Source organism: Coptis chinensis, chromosome 3, assembly GCF_015680905.1.
Source record: "Coptis chinensis isolate HL-2020 chromosome 3, ASM1568090v1, whole genome shotgun sequence".
Classification (NCBI taxonomy): Eukaryota; Viridiplantae; Streptophyta; class Magnoliopsida; order Ranunculales; family Ranunculaceae; genus Coptis; species Coptis chinensis.
The window spans coordinates 106,535,872-106,556,579 of record NC_141458.1 but is presented as its reverse complement, the minus strand read 5'-3'; the positions used below and the strand labels follow the sequence as shown (position 1 = coordinate 106,556,579).

Genomic DNA, 20,708 nt, shown 5'->3' with positions numbered 1-20,708 from the left:
AGGATGCTGATGTGTATGTTAGGGTTTTTTTTATGTTTTCTATTGGGCATGTTCTATTTCCAAATGGTCATTCTACGGTACGACTTGGATATTATGCTTATGTTTCTGATTTGCATAATATGATAGATTATGACCTTGGTAGCTCAGTATATGCCACATTGATATCGGCGTTAGATAAAGCTTCACAGACATTCGAATTGAAAGTAGAAGTCCTCAGATTGCAGGATTCACAGGACTTTTAGAGATTTGGTTTTATGAGTACTTTCGATGTCTTTGTTCTAACATAGACATGATTGCTGATACTCGCCCAAGATTTGCTAGTTGGTCAGGGCCTCACTTGACTCGTAACAAGGGCAGATTAGAAATAATGTCTGTATGGCTCGTGCTCAGATTAATATTAGATCATTGTCATCTATTGAGTGGAGACCTTGGCATTTGTCTACTGCCTTTGACGATCCAGTTGTTCAGCATGCTTGTGTGTTGTCACATCACAGAATTGTTTTTGCCGCACGTGACTGTAAGATTTGGTACTATGGCAACAGATGTTAGAGATAGATGACTGGACGTTATGGAGTTCCATGTGCTCCCATGCCAGATGTTAGTGATGCGAAGTTGTAGAGTAGAACTCAAGTTCATGAAGTTCATGTCAGTTATGGTCCTTGGCCAGATGTGTCTTCTTTTGTTGTTGAGCAAACTGCTGATCAGTATTATAGATGGTGGAACCGTGTCTCCATGGGTCCGTTGTTGCCCCTGTTAGTCGGGCTAACAACTTCAAGTTTGTGGGCCTAGAAGGGATGAGACGTGAGCTACGTATTCTTCATCCGCCACAGCCTATTTACAACCCACAACCTTTGAATGCATATAATCCAGCTCCTGTGTCTACCAGTAATCCTCAGATGTTTGCCGTGTGTGGACCTGATGGGGAGGCTACTTATATTTCCATTCTTAAGGTGCCTCATGCTCATTGCCATGAGTTAGAGCCGCAGATTGATTAGTATACCACGGTGAGTTTAGTTATTTTATTTTTCTTATTCATTATATATATAATATGTACTCACAATGTATTTTCTTAGATTTTCAGGCTGAGGTTCAGGAAAGATATTAGAACCAGATTTATATGTTTGATGGGATGAGGACTGTCATGTATCATTATAGCCAAGAAAGAGAGGATGCATATTCTCAAACATATCAGCAATCCCAACGTGCGTATGACTAGATGTGAAAAGCGTATGAGGATATTCAGCAGGTGTACACGCAACAACATCAGGGATATGAGGAACTTCAAGCTGAGGTAGTTAACATTCGTGCAGACAGAGAAGATCTTGGTTCTCAGGTTAGGAACTTAGAGGAGCAGCTTCGGAACATCCAAATAGAGAGAGGAGAGGCATCGAGTGGTAAGAGGCGTAAGAAGAGAGCTAAATAAATTTTATGTAATATGATAGGTTTTGGATCATTTTGGATATTAGATCATAATCATAGATTTTGGATTGCATTATTCTTAATTTCTTTAATTTCTTAGATTTTGGATCACAAATCTTAATTTCTTCAATTGCACAATTATTAATTTCTTAACTTCTATGCACAATTCTTAATTTTTGAACTTCAATGCACAGTTCCTAATTTTTAGAAAAAACGCACGAAGCGTTGGCAAAACCACGCCAATAGAAGCCCAAGCCCAAGTGGTGTTGGCAAAACCGCGCCATAGAAGCCCACTTAGCAGCCCAAGCCCATGCGGAGTTGGAAAAACCGCGCGGTTTTGCCAAAACCGCGTGAGAGCGAGATTTGGTACAACACCAAAGCTGGAACCAAATATTGGTCGGTTTGGTGTTTGGTTTGGTGTTTTTTTGTTGTTTTCATCAACATGTGACTCTCCTAAAATTGAAAAAACACCAAATTATTGGAAATTTGGTGTTTGATGCAAGGAAAGTATCACTCCTAAATATGCTCTAAGTACATAAACTATATATGAGTGAATTTTTGCTCCTAGCCATATTTCCTTCAAGGGACCCAAACCCAATCAAGAAGCAACACATGTCTATAATATTTTGAAATCCAACTACCAATAACTGCCCTTTTATTAGACTTACCAATTTGCTCTCGTCAAAATTTAAATAGAAAATCTAAAATATTTGCTAAAAATAACATGAAATGATCTTTCAAGTGTTATTTTTTTTCATCTTCTATGTCCACTCATGATTATTGTGATTCCCCATAAATCTCTTTTTTATCGGGGCTCAAATGATAATTATTGAATTTTTTGATTAAATTAAATAACTAAATAATGAATTGTTGACCAATATTCTAAAAGTAAAATCGGAAGTGCAAATCTAAAGAAATATGTTGGTAGCTGAATCTCCAATATAATTGACAAGTGTTGTTTATTAATTGGGCTTGGAGCCTTTGGAGGGAATATAGTAGGGAGCAAAAAATCACTCTTAATTTATATAGTTACTATGGTATGCCCGTGCCTATGGCCCGCGAGACCTCGACGCGCCTGCGGCGCTACCCCGACGTTCGACTTGCGTTTTCGGCGCGAAACAACTCGTCACGCCTTCGGCGTAAGGCGTACGCACGTCTTTGGCACGAAACAACAGCGTAAGATGCCAAAACCCAATCAAGGCCAACCCATTGCCTCATCACCTTCGGTGCAAGGCGTACGCACATAAAACAGATGGGTCCCTTTGGGCCCCCTGCCTAGGGTATGCCCGTGCCTACGACCCGTGAGACTTCAACAACACGCGCTGCCGCTACCCGACAACTTCGCCAGGCCTTCGGTAAGGCGTCGCAGCGTGCGAAACACGTGTCTTGACGCGAAAAAACGCGCGCCGGGCCGGTAAAGGCAACCCGCCACGCCCACGCGAAACAACTCATCACGCCTTCGACACAAGGTGTATGTGCATCTTTGGCGCGAAACAACTCGTCGCGGCGCAAGGCTAGCCCAATTGCCCATTATCCATAAGCCCAATAACATCAATTGGGTCAGCCAATTGTGCAGTATCATGTCAAATTTGGAGGCCCAACAGTTTATAAGCCCAGCCTTTTGGCTGATTTTTGGATGTCTACCCCCACTATTACAAAAAATTTTAATTGAGCCCATGCTCATGGTTCCAAGCCCATAAAAGATTCAACCCATAAAAATTTTGTGCAACGTTGAATTTTTTGTGTGGGGGTGGGTGAGGTGAGAAAAACTGTTTAACTCACCCCATAAAAGCTTTTTAATTTACCCTCCATGAATTTTGAGTGGCTATGGTTAGGGGGTGTGTCGACCACGTCTCACCTTATGACATGGAATCTGTACTCCCACTCTCCCTGTTTTGTTAGATAAATAGATTTACCTTGCCAGGGCAGTCTTTCTTGTGAGGGCACTAGTTTTGATCAATAAGAATCAGATTTTCGACGTTATTCATCACAACTTACTTAAAAACCACTCCTTTCACATATATATCCTTTGTTTGGTATTCCCCAAGATTTGATCCTTGATCCATTTGTAATACCATTAAATACCACATTTTTCACCACTACATTCTCTACGCCTTCTTCATCCACTACCTTTCCCAAACTCCCAACACGTACTGCATCACACACAAGTCATTTAGCATTCTAGATAATAATCATATATCAGATACTTTCAGGGTTTATTTTTAGCAAGAAAAATGTGAATTATATTAAATATATAAATAGAGTACATGTGAGACAAATTGATTTATATCATGGACACAGAAAAAATACTAAACAAACCTATAATAGATCTGGTCAGGGTTTTCTAGTCTAGCTAGGAACAAATGATTGTCTACATTCGCTCCATACATGCTCTTTTTGGTTTAGAATAGCACCATGTTTAGCGGCAGATCAAGTCTGATCAGCGCTAAAATTTGCCTCCAGTTATGTGATAGTTTCCACTGGTGTAGTTTGGAAGTGGCTCTAAATCTCTAATCCATCTTGGTTTTAGGTTCCATACTAGACTTTAGACCCGGGCATACACCGGAATCTATTAAATATTTTGTGTGCTGAAAAGACTTTACAAAATGTCTTATACAAAATTTTGAATCAGAATATATTTTTATTGAAAATTAACATAAATACATTAATGAGCAGCGATTATAGTGCATAAGTACTTGGAAACTAAGAGATCAAATTGAGAAAGCCTCTTCGCTTTGTGGTTTAGGATATTAATCTATAATTTTCAAATGGAATTATCTTAAACTCGATCTAGCTTGTATAATAGTTTTCTTAGATTTATGGTGATTTAGTGACAAATTTTCAAATCAAAATTTATTTTTATTAAAAATAAACTGAAATACGTTAATGAGCAGCGATTATGGTGCATAAGTACTTAGAAACTAAGGGATCAAATTGAGATAGCATCTTCACTTTGTGGTTTAGGATATTAATCCGTAATTTTCAAATGGAATTATCTTAAACTCGATCTAGCTTATATAATAGTTTTCCTAGATTTATAGTGATTTAGTGGTAAATCATCACCGCTCGGCTTACGTACTAATGTATACAAATAACTAAAATATCTATCAAATTATTAAAACAGATTGATTGTTTCCATATCCTCAAAGAATACACTACTCCCGAGATCTATTAAAATATTTTAATCCGGGATCTATTAAATATTTTGTGTGCTAAAAAGGCTTTACAAAATGTCTCACATAAATTTTCAAATCAGAATATATTTTTATTGAAAATAAACTGAAATACATTAATGACCAACGATTATGGTGCATAAGTATTTGGAAACTAAGAGATCAAATTGAGATAACCTCTTCACTTTGTGGTTTAGGATATTAATCTGTTATTTTTAAATAGAATTATCTTAAACTCGATCTAGCTTGTATAATAGTTTTTTTAGATTTATGGTAATTTAGCGTCAAATTTTCAAATCAAAATATATTTTTATTGAAAATAAACTGAAATACGTTAATGAGCAGTGATTATGGTGCATAAGTACTTGGAAACTAAGAGATCAAATTGAGATAGCCTATTCACTTTGTGGTTTAGGATATTAATCCGTAATTTTCAAATTGAATTATCTTAAACTCGATCTAGATAGCTTGTATAATAGTTTTCTTAGATTTATGGTGATTTAGTGGCAAATTTTCGAATCAGAATATATTTTTATTTAAAATAAACTGAAATACGTTAATGAGCAGCGATTATGGTGCATAAGTACTTGGAAACTAAGGGATCAAATTGAGATAGCCTATTCACTTTGTGGTTTAGGATATTAATCCGTAATTTTCAAATTGGATTATCTTAAACTCGATCTAGCTTGTATAATAGTTTTCTTAGATTTATGGTGATTTAGTGGCAAATTTTCGAATCAGACTATATTTTTATTTAAAATAAACTGAAATACGTTAATGAGCAGCGATTATAGTGCAGAAGTACTTGGAAACTAAAGGATCAAATTGAGATAGCCTCTTCACTTTGTGTTTTAGAATATTAATCCGCAATTTTCAAATAGAATTATCTTAAACTCGATCTAGCTTGTATAATAGTTTTATTAGATTTATGGTAATTTAACGGTAAATCATCACCGTTAAACTACGTACTAATGTGTACAAATAACTAAAATAGATTGATTGTTTCCATATCCTTAAAGAATACACTACTCCCACTTGAAAAGATTTATCACATGAACTTGTCCTACGAACGGGAGTCGTTATATTAAATTATTCTAAAAAAATATTAGCAACTATGCATAGCTACGAGATATAAAAATTATATTAATTACTCATTTAAATTTCTTGCACCACTCTCTATAAAAAGAAAGCATCAAACCTTGATAAAACTCATCGACTTCTTTTTATTGTTAGGTTTAACAATAGAAGTTTGATTGAAGTTTTGTAAGAATGTCCAATGTGACGAAGATAATATTGAAGCTACTTGAATAGCAAGGCATTCCCAATCACAATATAAGAATTATAATAAACACTATTTAAAATACAAAACTATATTTGTCGAGACATTTATTCCCCCTACATATAATACAAATATGTTTTAGGGTTATTAGTTCAATGCATTTGCATCAAGTTTCTGATTTTCCATTAATTATTCTTTGAGGTTAGTTCAATGAGTTGCATCAAGTTTTTGATTTTCTATTAATTATTATTTGAGGTTAGTTCAGTGCAATTGCGTCCGCTTTATGATTTTCCGTTAGTTATTCATTAAGGTTAATTCAATACAGTTGCATCCAGTTTTTGATATTTCATTAATTAGTCTTTGAGATTAGTTCATTGCATTTGCATCCAGGTTCCAATCTTTTGTTAATTACTCTTTGAGGTTAGTTCAATACATCTGCATCTAGTTTCTGATTTATCGTTAATTGTTTTTCTAGGTTAGTTCGATAGTTTACAATTTATATACAGTTTGTATACATGTAAGAGTCTGTTTTTATAAACTCACTTTCATTTTGGGTTCCTAATTACTCGTAATTATTCATGTGAGAAGGCTAAAAAAGTGGACATTTATGCTTTAAGGTCAGTGCGATGTAGTTACATCCGACTTCCGATTTCTAGTTAACTATTTTTTTAGGTTATTTCAATGCATTTGCATCCAATTTCTAATTTTTCGTTAGTTAATCTATGATTTTAGTTTAATGCAGTTGCATCCAATTTCCAAATTTATGTTAATTGTTCTTTGAGGTTAGTTCAATGCATTTGCATCAAGTTTCCAATTTCCCATTAATTATTTTTTTAGGTTAGTTCAATGCAATTACATCAAATTTATAATTTCCTGTTAATTATTCATTTAGGTTAGTTCAGTGCAGTTTCATCCATTTTTCTATGTTTCGTTAATTAGTCTTTGAGATTAGTTTATTGCATTTTGATCCAGTTTCCGATTTCCCGTTAATAACTCTTTAAAGTTAGTTCAATACATCTGCATCTAGTTTCTGATTATTTATGCTTTGAGGTTAATTTGATACAATTATATCCGGTTTCTGATTTCCTGTTAACTACTTTTTGAGGTTATTTCAATGCATTTGCATTTAGTTTCTGATTTCCCACCAATTATTCTATGAGGTTAGTTCAATGCAGTTGCATTCGGTTTTTGATTTTCTGTTAATTATTTTTTGAGTTAAGTTAAATACGTTTGCAACCAGTTTCCGGTTTCTCATTAATTATTATTTGAGGTTTGTTTGATGTATTTGCATACCGTTTCCGATTTTCCATTAAATATTTTTCAAAGACTTGCATCCAATTTCTAATTTCCCATTAGTTACTCTCTGTCGTTATTTTAATGCAATTTGCATAAAGTTTCCGATTTCCCGTTAATTACTCTTTGAGCTCAATTATGTATTTGAATCCAGTTCCCGATTTTCTTATAATTATCCAATGTGGTGTGTAATACCAACTTTTACTAATCCATCTGTAGTGTTCTTGCAAACATAACATAAAAAGTAAATTATGCTTAATTTACTATGTGGGATCATTGAAGATTATAAATTATTCTTTAAATTATTCATGACTCATTATGTGGAATTTTCAAAGATTATCTACGAACGGGTGTTGTTATATTAATTATTCTGAAAAATATTTGTAAATATGCAGAACTATTATATATTAATATTATATTGATCACTCAACCAAATTTCTTATAACGTGAAAACCTCACTCTCCAAAAAAAAAAAAAAAAAAAAAAAAAACTCACCTTTGATAAAACTCTTCAACTTCATTTTGTTGTTTAATAATAGAAGTTTAATTGAAGTTTTGTGAGATTGCCTAATAAGGCGAGATTCATATATATTAAAGCTACTTGAATAGCAAAAAGTTCCCAATCATACGGAAAGAGATAAGATAAACACCATTTTAAATGCAAAACTATACTTATCGAGACATTCCTACAACATATAACCTAACTATATTTTGAGGTTAGTTTAATGCATTTGCATCCAGTTTCTGATTTTCCGTTATTTATATTTTGAAGTTAGTTCAATGCAGTTGCATCCAATTTTCAATTCCCGTTATTTATTTTTTGAGATCAGTTCAATGTAGTTGCATCCAGTTTCTGATTTCTCATTAATTATTCTTTTCGGTTAGTTCAATACATTTGCATCCAATTTCCAATTTCCTGTTAATTGTTTCCAATTTCTCGTTTATTATTTGATCAAGTTGTATTTGCATATAGTTTTCGATTTCCCGTTAATTATTGTTTGAGGTTAATTCAATGAGTTTGCATCCAGTTTTCGATTTCCCGTTAATTATTTCTTGAGATTTTGCATCTAGTTTATTTTTTTAGATTAGTTCAGTGCAGTTGCATCCGGTTTTCGATTTTTCGTTAATTATTTTTTTAAAATTAGTTCTACGCATTTGCATTATGTTTCCAATTTATAATTAATTTTTCTTTGATTTTAGTTCAATGCAGTTGCATCCAGTTTCCGATTTCCCATTAATTTAATCATTGAGGGTTAGCTCAATGCATTTGCATTCAGTTTCTGATTTTCTGACAATTATTTTTTTATGTTAGTTTGATGTATTTGCATCCAAGTTTTGATTTTCCGTTAATTATTCTTTGAGGTTAGTTTAATACAGTTGTATCCATATTCTGATTTTCTATTAATTACTTTTTAAGATTAGTTTAATGCTTGCATTTGCATCTAGTTTTTTATTTCCCGTTAAATATTATTTGAGGTTAGTTCGATGCATTTGCATCCAGTTTTTGGTTCACCATTAATTGTTTTTTTGTCGTTAGTTTCATTCAGTATTATATATATTTTAAAATATTTGTCATTATTGCTTTGCCGGTTTTTTTTCCCCCCATTTTCTATTATGTAGTTTGTGGTGTTATTTTTTGTATAATTGTTTTTAACTATGTTTTGAGGCCGTGTTAAGGATATATTCGAAATAAGTCGGTGCTTTATCATAGACTCTAAAATTGTATGATTTGTAATAGGGAATTAGTTTCTACAAATCACCTATTTTTTAACAGTTTTTTTTTATTTGATCAAATATATAAGAATTAGAACACTAAAAGTGTTTGATTCGTAATAGGAAATTACATTCTATAAATCACTTATTTTTTAGCAATTTTTTTTATTTGATCAAATATATAAGAATTGGAAATACACTCAAATTCTCAAAATATAAGAATTAGAAATACACTCAAACTCTCCAAAGAGGTTCAAATCACCTATTTTTTAGCAATTTTTTTTTATTTGATCAAATATATAAAAATTGGAACACTTAAAGTGTTTGATTCGTTATAGGAAATTACATTCTCCAAATCACTTATTTTTTAGTATTTTTTTTTATTTGATCAAATATATAAGAATTGGAAATACACTCAAACTCTCAAAATATAAGAATTAGAAATACACTCAAACTCTCCAAAGAGGTTCTTTGTACGTGAGATTGTAGGTTATTAGAAAATATTATCTTTTATATTAGAGTGTCATATAGGATAGATAAAAAGCTAACTCTTATATTAGAGTGCCACATAAGAGAGAGAAAATTCTCCTTTAAAGGTCTCTGCTTTAGTATATAGACTAGTTTTCGAACCCGTCCTACGAACGGGTGCCGTTATATGAAAATATTTTTTTTCTTATGATTTGAAAAAAACATATATTTTTATTTTTTCTTTAATAAGTAAAAAAAATATATTAATATTATATTTATCTATTAACTTTTACTTATGATAAATTAGAGATCATACTAAAATCTATTTTTTTTTCAAAAACTTAGTGATAGCTTAAAAGACAAACTATATACTCGTAGTTGTCTATCACTCAAACACTTGTCTATACATACAGTTTCGATTTCTTGTTAATTATTTTTTTTAGCTTAATTCAATGCATTTTCATACAATTTTCGATTTTCCATTAATTATTCTTTGAGGTTAATTCAATGCATTTGCATCCAATTTCAAGTTAATTATTCTTTGAGATTAATTCAATGTATTTATATCCAATTTTCTGTTACTTATTCTTTGAGGTTAGTTCAACACATTTCCATCCAGTTTTATAATTTCTTGTTAATTATTCTTTGAGGTCAGTTAAATGCAATTTCATCAAGTTTCCAATTTTCCATCAATTATTCTTTGAGATTAGTTCCATTCAGTTGCAACCAATTTTCGATTTATTGTTAATTATTTTTTAAATTAATTCCTTACATTTGTATCCAGTTTCCAATTTCTCGTTAATTCGATGCATATGCATCATATTTTTAATTTCATTTTAATTATTGTTTGAGCTTAATTCAATGTAGTTGCATCCAGCTTTTGATTCCTATTAATTATTCTATGAGGTCAGTTCAATGTATTTGTATCCCGTTTTCGATTTTTCGTTAGTTCGTTGTATTTGCGATTATGCATCTAGTTTATGATTTCATGTTAGTTAATGATTCTTTGAGGTTAGCTCGATGTCATTACATCCAATTTCTGATTTTTTTCGTTAATTATTATTTGAGGTTAGTTCGATGTATTTGCATCTAGTTTTCGATTTCCCGTTAATAATTTGTTGAGGTTAGTTCTATGCATTTGTATCCAGTTTCCAATTTTCCATTAATTGTTCTTTGAGATTAGTTCGATGTATTTTTATCCAGTTTCCGATTTTTTAGTTAATTATTATTTGAGGTTAGTTCGATGTATTGGCATCCAGTTTACGATTTACCATTAATTATTCTTTTGAGGCTAGTTCAATATGTTTTATCTATTTTTCTATTTCTCGTTAATTATTCTTTGAGGTCGGGTTCCATGCATTTGCATCGGTTTTCGATTTCCAGATTAATTATTCGTTGTGTTTAGGTCAATGCATTTGCATTCATGTTCTAATTTCCCATTAATTATTTTTTGAGGTTAGTTCGTTACATTTACATCAAATTTCTCGATTTCTCTTTAATAATTTTTTGAGGTTAGTTTGATAAATTTGTTTCAGTATTCGATTTAGGTTGGTTCAATGCAGTTGCATCTAGTTTCTGATTTTTGTTAATTATTATTTGATATTAGCTCAATGCATTTGTATCCAATTTCCGATTCTCCGTGAATTATTCTTTGAAGTTAGTTCAATGCATTTGCATCTGAGTTGTTGTTTGTTATGTTGAAATTTATTGGAATTGGTGAAATTTATTAACGATATGATTGGATAAAATCCGAACTAAATTGAAGACTTGGCTGAATAAGCAACGCATTTTGCTTGACCAAGTAACTTAATTTAAAAATTGAGTTGGTTAGAAGCTTCTGTCGAATAAATAATGCATCTAACCTCTTTCAATAATATATTGTTTGAGCTTTCGATTCCTATTAATTATTATATGAGGTCAGTTCAATGCATTTGTATCCCATGTAATATACTTACCCACTTTGGTTAGACTGAAATCAGAAGAACCACGAAAGACGTATATAGGTTGTTCAGACATACGATAGTTAAGACTGATTAAACATGTTGATGTGTTAATTCCTTTGATTTGTATTTGTGTTTAATTTTTCTGCTTGTAAACTTTCAGCCCCTAAGCCAGCTTTACATGTTGTTTTGTACTAATGTAAAATATCAAAACAAACCTTAATCCAAAAAATATAATTTTGATTTCGTACCCTGTGTTTTCCTCCTCCATCTACATCCAAAAAATTTAATATGGATATGTTATCTTTGCTTTGCATTTTTTTTTTTGATATCGAACACAATATAACTTGAAGTAGTAGAATTGTAAAAGTGAGCGTGCTTATATTATAAATTTAAACTAAAAATTAACTAACTCTATAGTGACAAACTTTCATAAATAAGAAGCGTTAAACCTTGGCCATTAAAAAAATACTATGTGACCAACATAATAAAGTTTTGGTATTAAAGTACTAATCCTCATGGTTTTCTTTTCTTTATTATGGAACTCTCCATGCCTTTCATTCCTTTAATTTTTTCTTCGAGATAATATATTTTATCTTTGTTGTGTTTATCATCAACCAAACAATCTAGCATAATATTTTTGAGGATGTCGAGTTGATTCTGTTTTTCTTCAACTTCTATTCTTTTCTTTATAAGTTCTTTGAAATTGAAGTCTTCAATTTCCATATCACGTTCATCCTTTATAAACTGTATTGCGTGAAAAGCTGCTGAATCCTCTGCTTTTGCAACAGAATATGTTGGGCTTCCATCAATTTCTTTAACTATGACGTCTTCTTTGTTAAAGAATAAGTCTTTTGGTAACTTTAATGTCACAGTGCTTTTTGAATCGTCCGCTCTCTAATTACGTATTTGTAGATTTGGATCTTGTTGAATGTTAAAGTCCGCTTCTAGAATCTCCTTTAACATTTTTTTTTTACATAAGCTGTAATTTTCATACGCCATTATCTGCAATATACATAATAAAATAAAGTCAATAAACAATTGTAAATAATAGAGAAGAGGAAGAAAATAGGCTACCTGGTTTTTCGATATGTGTAGTTAAATTGTTTTTTTTAGGTTAATAGATTATGTTTTACTAAGGGATTGGAAGTTCAATTTTCGTAGGTTTTTAGTTTTGTATATCTCTTAAATTTTGATATTTTGGAACAGTGGGCTTATCCTTTTTTGCAACCTCCACTTTATCAGGATCATGGATTATAATTTGGATTTTGAATTTTATAGTGTGGCACGCGTGCAAAGCGTGTGAGGGTTGTTGTTGCATTTTGAAAGGGCATAACACCATACACACCACAATAGACAGTCAAACTTGGTAAATGAATCGTTAACTAACGATAGAGTTACCTAAAGCTAAGAAACGTAAAACTTTGGGTCCAATGCAAATACCCATATTATTGGGACGACCTAAAACTAAATAACCTTATTTTAAATTAGATTTATTTTTTTAAAATTAGGTAGAAGCTATCTGGTTTAGAAACCTATAAGTATACTATTACTTTTGGGCTGGGCCAACAAATTATAACTTATGTTTTAGCTGGTAACTTGTATCAATTCAAATTTGAATTGGTACCTCTTTTCGGACGGTATAGAGCTGTGATATGTAGCCATCTTTCTCCTGCCTTTCTAGTCGGAAAAGGCGCCTTAGAATAGCGAATAGCTCGAAGACGAGGGGAAGGTATACACCTTTTAGTCCCACCCGTAAACACCATATAGGCACAAAGAATACCAGCGGGAAGTAGATTCAGAGGTTGAATCCGTCTTGTCATATCTCTTCCTCCATTATCTCTCTTTGTCTAAAGCTTGAAATGACCATGAACCCTTAACCGTGGGGTGAATCGACGCAAGCAAGGAACTGGTCCCCCTCGTATGACAGCTTTCCTTTCAAACTAAATTGATTATAGTTGTTATTAGACACTCAAACGCAGCCACAATAGACCCCCATTGCTCTTGTTACATTAGCTCTCATTTTATTTTTCCAAAAGAAGTAAAGATGGTCGTTTTCTTGATGGGGATTCTGTGTTTGGTGTTTTTATTCTTAGCATCGGGAGCAATGAGTGCAGCTCCAAAGAAAGTCGCATTCATGTTACATTTAACAGGGAACTATGTGCCCACATGGGCTTTTGATCACATTAAGTACTTCAATGGTGGTAATGAGATTCACTCCTCGTTGACAAATACACCGGTAAGACTGTAAAGAGCAATACTCAATTATGTTTCTGCTTTTTTGTTGGGAAAACCCGAAAGTGTCTTGATAGTGTTTAACTTGGATCCGTGTATCAAGTCTTTGGGTTTGATCAAAGGGGTCTTACTTGTTTGGACACTTCAAGTATGCAAATTAAGATGGTATCATTGTGATGAGACATGGTGATCGGTTAGGCTGTGAAGATCCACTTTGGAAATCAACAGTGAGAGCGACCATGGGATCCGCCTCCGCCGGACCACGGAGTAAAGCTAGAGCTTTCGCCATAGGAAAACAATTGAAGGACAATCTTTCAGCACCAATCCCGCGAGTTATTGTATCGCCTTTCTTGCGTTATGCGTACAAACGGCTTCACAGATTGTATCGGCACTATGTACCGTCGACAAAAACGCATAAACTACATGGACGTCGATAATGAGGTCAAGGTAACGATCGAGTATGGATTGTGTGAGGTCTTCAATAGAAGAAACTTGGCGGGGCTCCGAACACGGGAAAAACGCGTCGATTTAATGTCGGAGCTTGAAGCTATGTTCCCGGATGGGACGGTGGAAACAATGGAACCTATATGCTACTGATTGCCGATTGGCATGAGGCGACTGAATCTGCAATGCCTTCTATGTAAGTGGTTCTGTTCACCAAAAGTTCTTGTTCACTTAATCACTTGGGAAGTATTCCAAATTTCTTATATTTACGCAAATGTGCGAAATGATGTTAAACTATCATCTCAAAACTCAAAGCATGATGAGATAGATTTTGAGTTCTTGGGAAAGAGAGACGAGCCCTACACATTTTCTGGGACGAATGTCTTCAGGAGAAAAGGGAGATTCCGGATGTAGTCTACTTAAGAAAGGTTTCACCGAGAATGATTGCACGAGGTTAGTATCTTTTTTCGCATTATTAATTTGCTTTATTGATTATAATTTCTTAATTAGTGTTTAATTTGCATTGTATGTTCTAGAAAAGTATATAATCGAGTAATGTCGAGCATTATTTTTGGCCTCCCGTTATTTGGTGGTACACTTGTTAGAATGTTTTTATTGAATTGTCGTGGTTGTGTAATATACTTGTATATTATGTTATGTCAACAAAATGCAAATGATTGGAAAAAAGAGTTGCATTATTGTTGTTAGAAACACTTTGAGAAAGGGTTGCCGTTAGGGAATGGTTTGGGTTTGAGTGTGGCGAGTCTTTGCCGTTAGAGTTTGAAAGCGATCAATGAGATTTTTGGTGGGAGAGTGGTTTGGGGTCGAGGGTGGAGTCTTTTTGCTGCTGCACTTTATCCGTTAATGAGATTTTTGGTGGAAGAGTGGTTTGGGGTCTAGTGGAGTGAGTCTTTGCTTGTGAATGAGATTTTTGGTTGGAGAGATGTTTGGGGTTTAGTGGTGCGAAGTCTTTCTTTCTTTGCAGTAGTCGCGGAATGAATGAGATTTTTGGTGGGAGGTTAAGCATTTCGATCTTGTTCATCTTTGGGTTGGATTGAAAGCGTCGGTTTTGGGTTATCATACTCATGTTATTAAAGTATTTTCGGTTTCACCTACTACTACTAATCAAGTCAATAATACCGATAATATTGGTGGCGGGTTGGGTGGTGGTCCTGTCACTCGTTAAGTATCGAGGGGTTGATGATGGCTCTTTTCATTGAGACCTTCTTCAATACCGAGAGTTTCGTTTTAGGAGATTGATTAGGCGAATCGTGACTGAGGGGTTAGGAGGTATAGGTCTAGGGTTCCTTATGGGTGGAGTCGACTTCGAGTGCGGCATTTTCATCGGCAGCGGCACCGGCCCAGTGATTCGTAGTGGTGGTGGTACTATAGTTTCGAGGGGTTGAATGAAATGGATGGTGTGTCCCCAAAAGATAGTCACGTAAGGCGTTGTGGTTGAGGATTTAAGACGGGATGGAAAGGAGCAAGGGAATGGAATGGCTTAATTTTGATTGCAATGTGTGTTTGGATGTGGCTAAGGAACCCGGTTGTTACTTCATGTGGTCATTTGTTCGTTGGCGTGTTTATATCGGTGGTTGCATATTCACTTTGTGATCATAGGGAGTGCCGGTGTGCAAAGGGGGAGGTAATGAAGGCGATATTACACCCATCTATGGGCGAGGCAATTCTAAAAAAGGAAAGTGGAAGAGGGAAAAAGGTTGATTCGGTTTGAAGATACCCCCAAGAGACCTGGTGTCGTAGGGTCGGAAGGTTTAAGGCAATGGATAAGCGGGACCGCTTCTAAGGAGACCGAGACTTGTCTATCCACAATATTGAGAAGCTTACTTTTGAATCAAAGCTCTAATTAATGAGCTTCATAGTATCTCCTTCTTCCGGATTGAATCCCGGATAATAGAATCGAGGCCAGGCTTGATTATGCCTCTAAATCTCTTTGGTTCCGAGACTCCTAGTATAAAGTCGATTTACCCATTCTATCGGGCGGGGGCCTTTAGGTAAGGATAGCTGAAAAAAGACGGTGATTACTCTTTCAGCCTGTGGGCCTTTATACTCTAAGCGTAGTGATCGGTCCTTCCCATGGTAACATGAAATCCGAGAGATGACTAAGAAGCCGCACCGATGGGACGAGAAAAGAACTTCTGAAGTCTAGTCTAGCTAAGAGCACTAAGCCCATCAAATGCGGTCCTCCCTGGTCCGTCCCCACGCGAACAGTTAATAGTGAGTGGTTGTTACACTAATACAGGTCTTAAGTTCAATATAGTTCAATATAATTTTGAATTAAAAAACGCTAATATCTCATGTGTTTAAACTTTAATATTATCATCAGTTGAATCATAAAAGAGAAATACTGGAAAAGAAATTGTTTACCTTATCGATTTTGTTAACTCTTTCTGAAGCCTTGATTGAATATCTTCTATTGCATGCAATGAAAAAAAAAAAAAACTTCGAGTTATATATGTAAAACTAATGTAAATCGGACTAAAAAGAAAAACCTGAAAGTTTACCTTTGTTTTTTTTGTGTGTTAGGAGGATCGTGGGTTTTTTTTTTTTTATATATAGGTTTGTTTAGGTTTTATTATGTTATTAGAAGTTTAGTATTAATAGGATTCTTATTAGATATGTTTGTTTAGGAAGTTAAGTATAAATAGGATTCTTTAGGTAGAAGAAGTCGTTATGTAGGCCTAGGAATTAGACCGTATACTTCCTTGCTAGTTCAGGATATCTTACTCAGGCAGTGAAGTTCGAGTACAATAATGAATCCAAACTCAAGATGCTTCTTGAAGTAGGATCCGACTCCACAAATTGGGGGCCGGGAAATACACCCATAACCCTTTTATAACGTCCATACACCAATGCGGCCGCAAGCTCCTCGCCCGGATTCATCGACGCACCAAATTGGTGTCGAGGGAGAATATACGTTGGTCATGATTTCATTTAAGTAGTATTGGATTCGCATAAGCAGTCAGTATTCGAATCCATGCGACTTGGACTTGAGAAAATCCTCTATAGTGACATCTGATGCAGAAGCAATATCTCGAACTAATCAGACTTTGTTGTACACTATCCAACCAGTAATATAAATCAAGCGCCTTCAGTAAATAAGATGTCATTGCAAATTTATCATCTCTTCCAAACTTTTTGCCTTGGTTTGTTAACATGTTTATGTGGAAAATTGAATGGAAAGTCATTCCATACCACAATCATTCTTGACATGATATATCTGACATAGGCCTTTTATTCTCATTGTAACAATCATGTATCGCCTAACTTTTCCAGGTCTTCTAATAGTTCAATAGGTTATTTCCCTAAGAAGTTTTAATGTTGTCTCTGTAAAATGTGTGCAACCAGTTAGATTTTAGTTGCCATTTTGCAATGGAGAAAATATTTCCTTCATGACGGTGTAGTGATGCAATACATTGGTAGAGAAGAGTTGAAGAAGGCGAGGGATTAATAGGGGTGCATGCCCATGGCAACTCTTGACTCGAGGGGAAATATGGGTCGTCGGTGAAGCCGATAATATTTTGCGGGGCGTCGACTATTTTGAGGATCGGGATCATATATTTCATGCTGAGGTGATTTTTGGGAGCTCTTTTCATCATTATTAATGAAACTTAGTAGTGTTCAATTGCGAGATTTCCATGAATATAGAGAGAAACCGATGTTGGCACGGTGATCACTTGGTTGAATAGTTGAGGTATATGTTGGCCATACAGATTGAAATGGTGGGTTGAATATAAAGATGTTAATTCCCATATAAGTAGAATTAAATGCGTGTTAGATTGGGAATATTGAAGGCATTGAAGGCTCTGAATAAATTCTGATGGTGATGATATGGGCCATTCATTAGGCAATGGAGGAATTAGAATTAAGATGGAGGTCCAAGAGCAAAAATAATATTTGACATCTTCTGCCATAATTCTTATGGGATAAACTTCGAAATAAGTACGGATAACATTGCCATGCTGCGGTGCGTGGCAGAATATCTCTAGATGACAGAAGACTATGCAGTCGGTGAATGAAGTAGCGATGAATAGCCTTCGAGGCGGATCTACGTGTTGCATCTATCAGAAAGTCTCCTTCCCATGGCGGGGTAGGTGAAACTGATGTGGTCGTTGAATAGACGCCATAGCGTACATAGCCTGCAAGGATAGTGAATTCTGTTTGCCTAGCAGGATTGACAATAACAATGAGAAATATAAACCTATGGACAATCTATTCACCTTCACAGCTTGGTAAAGTACATCAATAAGGGGCCATAACCCTCTGTATTGAAAAAATGTAACAGCCTTATGAAGTGGCAAGCTGTAAATAATTTAAAATTTGTATATTGAATTCACCCACTACTCTGTGTTGTACTTTTGGGTGCACTAAGAGGATTAGTGTTTTGATGCCCGTCCCCCCCTCCACATATGAACTTTCTAACTTGTATTACCGTGGTTATCTCAGCCACCTTTCCATTTGCATTTAACAACATTTGCATCTTTACGAATTAAGAGAAACTATATAGGCCTATCAATAAATGTTGGTTATCTTGTTTATGCACTTAAGTGCATCTTTTGTTATGATCTGTAGGCTTAGGTCCTGGGACACTTGTTGGTTCTGCATCATTCGACCTGTTTCGTCACCGGATTTTGTCTAGCTATACAGTCCATCGAAGGAGACTTTGGAATCATCGGCCGTAAGCTGAGATACTTTTGCAGAATTTTAATGTTTTATCCCCCCTCCCCTCCCCTCCTCCTTTGGTTTTATTACTTCATAGTGAATTGCTTATGCAGAGAACTTTATATGGCTACCGCGATTGTGTATGATCGGGGAAAATCTGAAACTGCATTGGTCGCGTTCAAATTGTGAGTACACAAATTACTCACATTTATCTTGTATAACAATTTAACCGTTTTCGCTAGCTGTTTGTAACTTGAATTTCATCTTGGCATATTAATGTGTAATACTACCATAGTTAAGGATTTCAGAATTGTTGGAATTCCGTTTGGAATTCTGAAATATTCTGAAAAATCCGACCAAAATTTGAAATTATTATGTTCCACTGCCAAAATTAGCTTATGTTCCCGCCTGTTTCCATGGTTATGTACCTATATACAGGTCCACACACACACACACACACACACACACACACACACACACACACACACACACACACACACACACACACACACACACACACACACTCTGCAGTGCATGTACAAACTCATAATTGGGAGCATCGTTAACTTTCTCACTGGCGTCATGTTCTAGGCATGTGGCACCACTAATCTGTATATAAATCCCATAGTGGTTTACCTTTTATCGGGACCCTTGGTTTGGTCCTTCCACTAATATGTATAGCAATGTGATGACAAACTTGGTTCTTATGACTATGTTTAACTTAAGATCTTTCCCCTCTCTTCCTTCCGACCATCAATATATTTGAAATACCACATTGTATTATGCAACTTCTTCTCTTTTCCTAACTTTTAGGATGTTTTGACACCAAAGCACTATATTTTTGAAAACTATGTCAATCCATAGTACGGATGTATCGGGGAGACCATGAAATTAGTTGTTTGAGATCCGCTGTTGACATGCTCTCTTGACCACGGTTGCATAGTTACGACTAAGTAGATAAGTGAAGCAACTGAAGACACCTTTTCCCATCTTCTCACTAACATCTTAATCAATCAGGTTACTGTGTTAAGCGACGATGGGACTATTCTGAGCAGTAAGTACCTGAAATCATCCGAAGATGTCAAGAGTGGTAGTACGATGGAACTAACTGCTCATCTGGTTGAGATTGGTGAGGAAAGAACTTACTAAGAAGGTATCAACTTCTTTTTGATACCATCAACACTCTGCAGTGCATGTACAAACTCAGAATTGGGAGCATGGTTAACTTTCTCACTGGCGTCATGTTCTAGGCATGTGGCACCACTAATCTGTATATAAATCCCAAAGTGGTTTACCTTTTATCAAGATCCATCTTTTTTGAGACCTCTTTTTATATTATATTCGTGGATCAGACATTGCTTAAGCGGGATAGCAGTTTGGTCGTATGCATCCAAGTGAACTGCGGCTTGACCATGGGGCATCGCTTTGTGGGGTATAGGGATTATCGGGGAATCGGCGAGGCGTCACTTCGGTTGAGCGGAAATGGGCTCTTGGACTTCAGGTTAATTTTTATGTAATATTTCTTATCCTTGCATGAAAAACATATCTTTGTTTCTTGGATCTATTTAAATCGATATAAGCGGAGTAGGTGCGAATTCTGAATTCTTTGCTCGGTGAAATCTACGCTAACACGGGCCATCCTACTGAACTGTCAAGTAATCATGTTGGTCACCTCAATTTATTTGCATGTCACTATATGTCTTTTTATACATACTCTAACAAACTTAAAAGCAGCGGACAGAAATCGGGACATAGAAACAAAAAAATTGGTGTTTGGAAGCATCGAAGTGTTTAGAATCATTACCTTCCGGTTCCAAAATGGTCTTCTCAACTTTGCATTGTTGAATGAGTACACAATCCGAGCATTAATGTACTTAATAAAGTTTGCATGTTAAGAAGAATTCCAAACATTAAAAAGAATAATTAAGAATATATAAGATTCCATACAATATGATTTAATAGAACCATGAAGAAGGCGAGTAGAAGGGAGCGTTAAGGTAGCTAACATTATCTCCCTCTTGTCCGTAGTACTCTGAGGGGCTTAGGAGATAATCAATTCTGTTGA

General features: G+C 34.9%; 1 pseudogene; it reads right to left on the bottom strand.

Moving 5' to 3' along the window:
• Positions 1–20,708, bottom strand: part of LOC147512641 (polygalacturonase-like) — a 40,393-nt pseudogene that overhangs the window by 1,389 nt on the left and 18,296 nt on the right.